Raw genomic sequence first — 11,653 nt, 5'->3', positions numbered from 1 at the left:
CTCTATGATAAAACCAGAGCAAGAGGGGAGAAAGCATCTCTTCAGCTCACCAGGAAAAAACAAAAAAAAGCCCCCTTCCCCACTCCCAGGAGATCCAATACTTAGCCCACACGTCTGAGCTGTGACTCAGAGAGAGAGAGAGAGCCATGCTGCAAAATAAATATCATTAACCCACAATTAAAATCCTGTTCTCTGTCCTGACATCCTTTATTGTTCTCATATCTCTGTCCAATTACAACATGCTGGAGTAATTATAGCTGCATTAAAAAGTAATGAAGTTATATGAGCAGGGCCGCCGTTTCCACAGGGCAATCTGACAGAAGGTACGGAGACGGAGGGACTCGATGAAACTCGGCTGCGCTCAGGAGACTGAAAGCCTCCACAGTTCAGCCGATTCATCGCCGAACCACCTGGGTATCAATTATACCTTCAGTGGTCACTGCGAATCTGTTGCCATGGAGATGTGGTCAAGTTAGACATGGCTGCTTCAGTAACGTTTACTAACCACAGAAGAAGATTAGGAACACTGCAAAAAAATATCCAACTTTAATTTTACATTTCTTACTTCAAAGGTCAAAGTTTTGACTTTTTCCTCAGCATTCTCACATTTTGACTTAAATATCAGAATTTTGACTTTAATCTCAAAATTGACTTTTTTCAGAATTCTAACTTTTTTTCTCAGAATTTTGACTTTATTCTCAGAATTATGAGCCCTAATTCTCTGTGAAGTAGCAAAGCTGTCAATGCATTTGGATCAAATCCATCTCTGTAACTATGTCTTTGAACATTTATGTTGGTTGTTTAATCAACACTTGTTTTCATGTGTGAGAGCGCCGCTGATAAACTGCAGGGTCAGGCCGTTAAACCAGGCGGGTCAGACGTGAGAGCGAAGCAATTGGAGGTTGAAAATGAGCGATGTCGTTCTCATTTCAGAGCCACAGAGGCCTGAGCCCATCAAACGCCAACTCTCATGTGTCAATGCGCCCAATGCATCTCTTTGTTGTGTTTGTCTCTAAGTACGTTCAGGACAAAAAGGACAAGAGAGCTAAAAAAAAAAAAATCTAGGAACCATTCTCTTCAAGGAAAGTCCAACAAATGAAAAGACACTTGTGAAAGAGAAAGGGAAAGGGGGAGTAAACAATAAACAGAGTTTAGAAAGTAGTCCAGAACGAGCCGCTCCACACATGGATGAAGATTTGACACTGAAGCACTCTAAGGGGAAACTTCACTGTCTTCTGAATGAAAATGTGTCAGAAAGAAAACTGATTCCAGAAGGAGAAAATCATAAAAGAACTGAAAAATCAAAAAGAACTGAAAAATCAGACTACGTGTTCCTCACACCGTCTCCTGCATGTTTGGTCTAAATAAACACATTTACTTACAGTGGCTTAATATTTGTGATTGATGTTTGGGATTTGAATAGCTCAAATGTGGGAGAAATATTAAAAAAGTCATAAGTCACCTGACATTTCATCTTCCTCGCTGATCCTCTTCCAAGTGAGGTCCTTTCTAGAATGAGAGCAAACAGCAAAAATTAGTTTATCCTACATAGTTTTTCTTTCTTCGGAGATCACATTGGAAAGTGCTCCACTATGTGCTTGTTGATGCTCTACGTCAGTGCTTCTCAATTATTTTCCGTTACGCCCCCCCTAGCAAGAAGAAAACTATTCGCGCACCCATTCCCCACCGTGACTATCCATCTCTGCATAACATTTTTTCCTTATTAACATTTTTTCGCTGAAAAAACTCTAGCGGCTTATCGGCGTGATTGGGATGTAACGTATTTAAGTGACGCGCTAATTTATTTGGCTTCATGCTGTCCGCTGCGAGCATTTTTAGACACAGCAAACACACCGGTCTTTCCTCTTCTCCAACTGTAGTCACAGTGAAGCCAAGCGCTAAATACGCTTCGTCGTATTTCCTCTTCTTAGCTTTCGGTTGACTTTCTGTTGTCTCATTATCTTTGTCTCTCTCCGCTTTTCTTTTCATCCCTGTGAAAAACTTTTCATGTTGGGGGTTGTTGAATAACGGAAGCCATAGACAGAACGCAGTCGGAGCTCTTTGTTGACGTAACACTGCTAACCAAGGCAAACCTGTTGTCTTGTAAGTCATAAAATGTTGCACTGTCGCAAACGTGACAGAAGTAACAATGAGAGCGCCACTGCCGCCTACTGTGCGCAATTACACTTTATACTAGTACGGCCAAAAAAAAGCCTGTTCCCCAGGATCACACGCCCCCCAAAGGGGGCGCGCCCCACTATTTGAGAAGCACTGCTCTACGTCAATCGTTGAGAGCTTAGATTTAGCTCGAAACGCTTTAAATCGTGCAGCACTTGACACCCTCGACGTGCCTCCACGTAAACTTTGAACATAAACCTGACACGCCTGACGTTCGTAGCGCATTTGTTCGTGATGCACCATAATATGTCGTACAAAACTCATAATTCTCATGAAGGTTCGTTGTTTTACGCATTTTGTATTTCAGGGACTGTACAGTTGTCATATGAAGACATGACAGCCATGTTGTTGGCACATCTACACCTTAGAAATGAGCACAAACAGATCTCATGTTTCCATATTTTGAATTTTGTTTATATCAAAGTCTGATTTGTCATTGATGTTTGTGAGCTTTAACATGCAGTAAGTGCAAATTGGTTTTGATTCGGACGCTGCTCACTGCTAACGGCTGCAGTGTGTTGCTATCACAGCGGATTTGAAATGGCTTCACACACGTATGAATAAGAGAATGTCAGGTTTGTTTGTCATATTTGTCCAGCACACCTGGCAGATTCTTTTATTTCTGAAGGTTGTTTGGAATGGAGCAAGAATGATGCCTGGCTAACAGCACCGCAGTGCAACACCACATAAGACATGCAGTAATGGCAGCACAGATGACTGGGATTGGCTACACAGGTCAACAACAATGAATTCCTTGGTAAGCATCAATCATGCTGCCAAGCCTCTTGGGGTTTTGATCGAGTAGTTGTGTGTTGTTGCTGAGAGGCTAGCTGGGGATGTAGGTTGGCAGGGAACTGATAATGGGCTTCAGTGAATCACAAGAGATGAACCCCCGTTGAGAGATGCAAGAGGGGAGGAAAAGAAGGATGGAAGAAAGAGAGACAGAGAGAGAAAGCAGCGGGGCAAAGAAGGAAGCAAAAAAAGGACGACAGAGCCAGGATGAGGAGGAAAACTCAGCCTGTACCCTTTCTTCCTCAGTCCCCTGCTGGATGACCAACACGCAGACAGCCAGGCACCATGACGGACATTCTCCTCATCTAATGAGTCCCAGTCACAGCTGAACACACCGCTGTGCTTTACGGCGCCAACAGAAGGGTCTGCCACCGTGAAAAAACCCGCCGCCCGCCTGCAACTTAAACAAACAGGACAAACACACAGGGTTAAAGGAAGCCCTCTTCTCTCTAATGATGGCTTTACATCTTTGAGGACGATTTCTTTCACTCTGTCAGGTTCCAACCAAAACTGTTAACCCACTATTTAGCATTCACTATACAAGCACACACTGCAAAAACAAAGAAACAAAGTGTTTCTGTTTAGTTTCTATCACAAATATCGTGATGCTTGTATATCCCGCCGTCAGCAGGATATACAAGCTTGTTTTAAGTCTATGAGTCATACATATCAATAAATCAATAAAAATTATTTATTCCACTTGGAGACTTTTTCACTCTGACCTGAACCTTCACAGCCACATAAACACAGTTACAAAGTTGGCCTTCTATCACCTGAAGAACATTTCCATGGTTAATGACTCAGTGAGATCTAGAGAAACTCATCCATGCGTTTATCTTTAGTCGCATTGATTACTGTAACAGTGTAGCCCTTCCAAAATGCTGCTGCTGGCGTTTTGACTAAAACCAGGAAGACGCAGCACATCGACCGGCCTTAACGTCCGAACGCTGGGTCCCTGGAGCTCAGAGACATTGAGAAACAGCATTCAACCTCAAATCTGGAACAAACTTCCAGAAAAATGCAAAACAGCCGAAACATTGAGATCCTTTCAATTAAGACTATAAACCCACCTGTTTGATTGATAATAACTGATCAACATATTTGATGATTTTGATGGAGTTTATTGGTTGTTTTCATAATTGGCGACTCCGATTTATGATGTGAAGCTCGTTAAACTGCCTTAGCAAAAAGCACATTTGGTAGTAATTAACTACATTTACTCAATTACATTGACTTGAGTACTATTAGGAGGATTTTTACTGCGCTGTACTTTTTACTTTTACAACAGTATTTTGATTATGAAGTATATCTACTCTTACTTTAGTAAAATTTCTGGATTTTTTACACACTGAATGAAAAACAAACGTGTTTAAACCAAAAAGATTACAAATACTTTTCTTTTGTGTACTTTCTTGGATGGCTACTTTTTACTTATACTCTAATGGAAATATGTTGAAGTCAAGCTAGTATAACTTTATGTGCTCTACCCAGTAAATTTAACTTGACTCTCTGTCAGGTTGCAACCTGAACTTACTTCTTACTTATAAAACTAGAACCAAATATCTACAGCAGATAGCAGCGTGTCACACAGGCGGGCTCCTCGTGAGGTAAAGGCAGAAAAGGATCGTGTATCACTGAGCGCTCACTCACATTTTACATTCACTAAATCCACTCGGTAATCTCCTTATGTGTGTGACATGGTTTTATCAGAGGAAGTTGTGGAGGTAGCTGTCAGGGAATTTGATGCCAGTTCCCTTGTCACAGCCACTTCGGTTTGCTCGCCGTCACTCAGCTCGCTGTGCCCCGAGGGGCCGCTGACAGGAGCGCTTTCTGCAGGCAGAGGGATGGCGGCGGCGATGGCGCACTTACTCCAGACGCAACACAACCTGCCGCCACACATTAGAAGGGTATTCATGAACGCTCTGCCCGTGGCTTGGGGAAGCAGTCTTTGATCAAATAAGCGCCATTGATTTTGCCGAGGCCTGGCTGCTGTACGCGTATTGATCGTGTCCTTCTTTGACATGTCAGACAGGGGGTGAGCAGTAATATGAAAAATGGCCACCCTCTCTGGCGGATCACAGCATGCAGGGAACCCTGCCATCATCGCAATGCTTTCTGCCCGTTTGTTTTGCTGTGTAAATGTTAAACTGTGCTGACTGGTGCAGTAGGCACAGACAGCACAGTGCAAAAAGTTTAAATCTCTACCACAACTCCTTAGACTTTCTTACAGTCTTTTAAGTGGTTGTGAAAAATTGTTTCGCAGTTTCTTTAGTACAAACATTTTACCTCAACATAACGCCATGTTGTGCAACACAAGAGCAAAATGGCCACTGAAAAGAAAATCTGGGCTGATTCTCAGAATTGAACTTTTTTTTCTCAAAATTTTGACCTAATCTTTTGAGACCGAATGCTTAGATACTGAGAATAAAGTCAGAATTTTGAGAAAAAAATCTGAATTTTGAAAATGATGTCAAAATTCTGAGAAAAAAAGGACAAAATTTAGAGATTAAAGTCAAAATTTAGAGATCAAAATCAGAATTATAATTTTGAAGTCTGAATTCCATGAAAAACAATCTGAATTATGAAATTAACGACTAAGTTATTTTTCCCCAGTGGTCCAAATCCTTTTCCGTAATTTTCTAATATCTAAAAATAACATATTCAAGAAACAAAGACAAAACACTGACTTGACTCTGTTTAAACGCCAACGTCTTAAACTTTTTTCTTTTTGAAATCTCTCCAATTCTAAAATTCAAAGACACTTTATAGGTCCCAAAGGGAAATTAAATATTGTTGTAATTAATTTAATTGAAGGTAATATTGAAGATAATAACGGCTGTTGGCAGGAAAGATCTTCTGTAGGAGTCTGAATAACTTTCTAAGTCTGTTATTTCTGCTTTAACAAACCATTTCTAAGTCCAAGATGGAGAATTGAACCAAACCCAGAGCAGGAGACCACACTAAAAATGGCTGCCGCTAGCTGACAGAAGCCGTGCTGTCCTCAGTGTCCACATGTCTCTAAGCAAAAGAGACGGGTGAAAGAAAACCCCACTTTTGTGGCGATCTAGAATTTCTGCAAGAAGAAAATGAAAGGATGTGTGGGACCCAAAAAGGCCCTTTGTCCCGCCTTATGAAAGCTGGCAGACTCTGGTGGTTTATAACCGTACAGCTTTAATTTCTCTCCTCCCTTTCTCCCATCCTGATATTCCCTCTTAGATTGAAATAGGTCATAAAAGTCTAAGAGACTTTCATGTTGACATCAGGGAATTAAACAGACTGTTGAAGCTTTTTTAGAACTTATATTAGGCTGAGATTAATCTCAAATTTTCTGAGTTTTCTTTTCTTGCAAATGTGTGACTTGTTTTTGCAGCGTGTTTTGTTTTTATCATTTCGAAAATCAATGCAGCAAAGTGGAAACAGATTACTGCAGAATAAATTTAATTTGATAAGAACCAATTAATGTCAGTTCTTCCCAGATAAGCAGAATTCATAGAAGAAGGACAAACACTTTTTTTCTGTTGGAACAAAACCAGAAAAATTCTAAAGAAAAAAAAACAAGTGGACATTTCTGAGGTTAGTCTTAATATTTCTGTTTTCTTTTCTCGCAAATTTGCGACTTTTGGATATTAGAAATTTCCCAGTCAGCTTTTTCTAAAAAAGAAAGAAAAAAAAGGAGATTTCTGAGATCCAAGTTACAAATTTGTTAGAAAAAAAATTTGAAATTCAGAAATTTTGATTAAATCTTTTTTTTTTTTTAAGTTTAAATTAATCTAAAAAATTATGGAGTTGTTACTCAGAAATGTTCAACTTGTGTTAAGTATAAAAAGACTGCTATTAGGAAGTTTTGCCTTAGATTATTTTACTATACAATGTGAAAATGTATTGTTTTAAGGAAAAAAAGTTGCCAGTAAAATGAGCACTTTCTCATTAATGTCACTTTTTGGGGGGGTTTTTTACTTAAAAAAGCTCTTATATCTTGCTGAAAAGTTACTTGTAAGTTAGTTTTGTCCTATTTCAAGTGTACTAAGATATTTCCTCTAGAAACAAGAGAAATACTTTAGCGTTGGATCTCATTTGCTTCTTCAACAGTGTAACTTATCACTCCCTGAAAAGGTAAAATTCATGCTTCAGAAATGAAAATCTGCATAAGTCCAAAAGAAAAACGGAAAAAACCTTCAGAAAGCCTGAGAAAATGCAAACCAAGACAAATTTACAATATAAAACGCTTTGCTTCTCGACAGCAACACAAAAGCAAAGCAGCAATAGATGCAACATTTTTCCTCAACGCTCTTTGTGTATCGGACTCAAAAATACAAATCCTCAAACAAACCTGGACGTTTGAGAGTAATTCAGCCTTCAGTCTGAATCTCTTGTGGGTCTCTGTGGTTTGCTGTGCCAGTGAAATGAAAGCAGGCCTCTCTAATAACAGCGAATTTAATACCAGTCGCTTAATGAGAGTGCCCTGTGTTTGCTCTGGGCTCATATCTGCAGCAGCAGAGGGAGAGGATGAGGTGAGGAAAGGATGAAGGAGGGAAATGTAGTTAAAATCCCCCATTAGCATCACCTCCAGGTCAGGCATGCATGCTCCCCAGGTGGCGGTCTGCACGCGGAGAGCGTGTTGTGGCGAAGGGAAGAGATGCCCGTCCTTGCCTGCGCACAGCTGGAGTTCCCAGGATGGCAGCATGTGCCACCATTAGCAACAAACAGAAATTACTGCGGTGCTTATTAGAAAACAGCACAGCGTTTGAGATCAGATGGGAAACGTTCTGTTACATTAAAAAAAATGATATAAAAAATATGAGGAGCCCTCAGAATGGACAGGACTGACAAATGAACTCAACAAGTAGATCAATCCAACACTCCTTTATATAATCTGACAGAGGGCGAAGAGTAAAGGATCAGAAAATACTCATTCTGAGATTAGACATATGTAACATGGATTATTATAAATGTAACATTTGTCAAAATTGGTCAATTTATTCTTCTGCTTAATTTTGTTTGGTCGTGAACTTAATTTCTCCTGACATTTTCTGGTGTATAAGTTAATAAGTTATAAGTTATGTTCTTGACGGTTGGCGGTTACAACAGCAACCAGCAACTGACAGTAATTTTCCAAGATTAATCTCAAAATTTATTTATTTTTTTCCCCCCACATATTTTTGACTTTCAGAGCTCAGAAATATCCAAAACCTTTCTAGAAAAATTTGCGAGTAATTTCAACATTTCTGAGATTTTTCTCAACTTGTTGAATTTCAACTTTTTTCTCAAAAATCTAATTTCTGAGATTAATCTCAAGATTTCTTCCTTTATTACCATTTCTATGTTTTGAGTATTATAACATTAACATTTATACTAATTAAATTATATACTGGGGTTTCATGTGTAACTCTGTATATATTTTTTAACTTATAATTAATGTTTTTCATTACAGTTATGTTAAATTTTACAATTGTTAACTGTTCATTGGGAACTATTGATCTGTAGTTAGTTTAGGTTTTGTTTTTGTATTTTATTGAATATTTAAGGGTATAAAGATGGACACATGTGCCTGTTTTGAAGTCTGAACCTGATACAAAGAAATAGTTACATAAGATGCAAACTTGCATCATTATAATATATAAATCTATGATAGAGGAAACAATAATAAAAAAAACTTCTAGTTTAGTAGTGAGAACAGTTTTGAGACAGTAAAAAACAATTAACCGACAATCCTTCAGCAATTAGCATCTCTGTCACACCAGCGAACAAAACTAAACAAAAACAAACCTCGCAATCGTCTCAGCGTTAATAGTCTCTGTGTGTTCCCCTGAGTGTTTACTAAACAGAGTGATTGCGGTGGAGATTTGAATATTTAATAACAGGAAGAAACCGGAGAGGGGATCGTCTGGGGAGAACAACAATCCGTTTGGACTCACCGGGCAAATGAAGGAAACTGGGTTGAGCTCAGTAAGTTTGTCCCCTTGGAATTAATGAATTTTAAATGAATTTTAGAGAAAAACAATAAATCAGCTTCAAAACCTCTGCCTTGGAACTCATTCTCTGCTCCAAATAGAGACAAAATGCCTTTTTATTTTACAGTGCTGGTATGCAGAAGAGGCCGGACTGATCAGGGTTGAAATGACTCTGAGGTGGAAAGAAACATTTATTCTCTAACCTGCTTTTCCTTTGGGCCACATGCATTTTTGACTCAATATCTCTCTCAGTTCAACACATCCATCATCTTGTTCACTTAAAGAGCTCTAACTCACCCACGCATGGAAATTAGGTTTATCTTGCAGAAAGAAATAATAAAATCAGAAAGTACAAGGTTTAAAGTTGTGTTTGGGCTCCGTAAAGTCTGTGCACCTATTAAAACATCAAAAACAACACGAGAGCATGACCTCAGCAAATTGGAGGAACACTTTGTATATGTAACCTCGTCCCATAAAACTGCAAGTTTCCATAGAAACGGTTCAGTTATTTTTTAATTACAGGATGTGAAATCGTAACCCAACAAACACAAGTAAAGTTCAAGCATCATCGTGTTTTAAAAGTTTAACTTAACTTTTAATAAGCAAAATTTTTTATGGATATGGACCGCAAGTTTCAGCGCTAAATAAAGTTGGATAAAATCAAAGCTAAGCATAAAGGTTCTGTGTAAAATATATCGGAAGGTATCCAATTAATTTATAATTTTTCTCAGTCAAACTCTGTGTATCTACTTGCTTGTTCTTTTGTATTCCACCTTTTTTATTGTATACAAAAATAAGACATTCACATTTGTCTTGGTCAAAGTGACAAAAAGGGTCAGTTTATAGCACAATTAAGTCACTGTTACATTCAATTGCTATCAAAATGCTGGATATGTCAAACATAACAATTTGACAGCTTGAACTCAAGCCTCTGTCTCTTTAAGAACTTTTTTATTGTTGTTTTTTTTAACTGCTTACAATCTATTTAGGAGTGTTGCATTGGAAATCGTTTATATGATGAGCTCAGTAGATGTCCACCAGGTGTTTGCTAACTGCTGCCGTCACTAGTCTGAAGGAGTGGCGACAGCTAGCTTGAGACAGAAGTTGCCATAGAGATTAAAGGACTTCTCAAACATGCATGGAAGAGTCAAAGCAACGCTGAAGGTATACATCAAATGGCATCAAAACATGACGTAAAGCTGAAAATAGTCAACTTTACGTAATTTACATTTTAATACGTTTGCAGTACGGTCTGTATTAAGTACATTTATTACAGTTGTTTTTGCCAGTTTATTCGTGGTTCCTACTTGTTCGAGTCGAGTTAATTTGATCTTAACACACCTGGTTGGAGCTCATGGACGCCAGGATTAATAAAAACTAGAAGTAGCTGGCTTAGAAACCGGCCCATACCTCCTCCCTCCTGGCGTGTCAATCAAACTACCGACTTCACCTGAATTCACACCACATTATCTATATTAATATGTCATAAACAAAGTTTCCCCTCCAACCGGAGCGGCATTAAAAACGCACTAAAGACGAGATGCTAACCAGTTTGTTCCACACATGCTAGGCTACATGGCGGGGCGGCACTGTCTCCATGGTTACCAACCGTTAGACGCTCCATTCGCCATCGTGAAATATTTGATTTGTTTCAAATCATAAGTACTTGTAAAGTTTATGTACGTAAGTCGTCTTACCTTGTCAAAAGTGATCGCTGTAAATCCACGGTGACGCCAGTCGTTACGATTGACGGCCGCCATCCACAGCCGCCGAGTCTTTCCTCGTCAAAAGCTATCAAATGAAATAAAATGTTAGCTTTGCCTCCTTGTTTGTGCAGCCGACCGCACAGCACCCAAATACATTTTTTTAAAAGTGAAATCAACTAAATAGAAGCGATATTAGGCTACAGGTGTCTGTTTTTAGACACCTGTCGTGTAGACGTTGGTCCATCATGGCGGAGTGGGCGGAGCTCTGGAGAGCGTGACGTCACGACGTGTCCTGGGAGACAAAACTTTCACATTTTAACTCCTAAAAGGCCACAAAATTAAAAAAGTAGTGATTTGGTTTTCTTTTACCTGATAAACAATGAATAACATTATTTTAAATCTGTATTATTGATCATTAGGTGAGGTAATTTTATTAATATTGTACATTTTCAGCAACAAGGCAGTTCAAAGTGCTTTACATGAATTAGAAGGAAATACAGTAACAAAACTAAAAGAAGGACAAAAAGGTAAAAATATAAAACTACATATTGGTTCCCCATCTTAAGTAAGAATAAGTAGTCGATCATTCATAAACTAGTAGAGGTTTCTCTGGATTCTTGTTCTGATAAAACTAAATGTTGGGGATTAATAGTGAGGTATAAAATTAAATGTTGGTTCAAGTTGTTCTAGTTTGAGTTCTAGATTTGTACAATGTAAAGCTAAATGTAGCTTCATGTTTCTAGATCATCAGTTGCTTTCTATTTTGTTGGCCAAATACTTCACCATTCTTGATTTGTGTTCAGTGGCCAAAAAACAAACACTTCATGGTCCACAAGTGGGCCCAGAGCCACACTTTGGACAGCACTGTGCTAAATGATTTATGTCCTCAGGACTAACCTCATGCCGTAACGTCCAGCTAAAACAGTGAAATAGGTTCTTTTTTTAAACAACAAACCCAAAAGCGGATTATTTTAATCATTTTGATGCCAACACTCGCTGCAGAAAACCGCAGTGGACCGGGTCGGG

At 38.8% G+C, this 11,653-nt stretch overlaps 1 long non-coding RNA gene across 1 annotated transcript; it reads right to left on the bottom strand.

The window, feature by feature from the left end:
- Window positions 1-208: 208 nt before the first annotated feature.
- LOC129373868 (uncharacterized) lies at window positions 209-10,925 on the bottom strand. The gene is made up of 5 exons (XR_008607409.1): window positions 10,849-10,925; window positions 10,619-10,712; window positions 3,203-3,370; window positions 1,463-1,509; window positions 209-447 (listed from the first exon to the last, which is right to left on the bottom strand). It is a non-coding gene; the product is annotated as an uncharacterized LOC129373868 (long non-coding RNA).
- Window positions 10,926-11,653: the final 728 nt, after the last annotated feature.

The sequence above is a fragment of the Poeciliopsis prolifica genome, unplaced genomic scaffold, assembly GCF_027474105.1.
Source record: "Poeciliopsis prolifica strain line A6 unplaced genomic scaffold, Auburn_PproV2 SCAFFOLD034, whole genome shotgun sequence".
NCBI classification, from domain to species: domain Eukaryota; kingdom Metazoa; phylum Chordata; class Actinopteri; order Cyprinodontiformes; family Poeciliidae; genus Poeciliopsis; species Poeciliopsis prolifica.
Note: the sequence above shows the minus strand (reverse complement) of the source record. Positions and strands in the feature narration are given on the sequence as shown.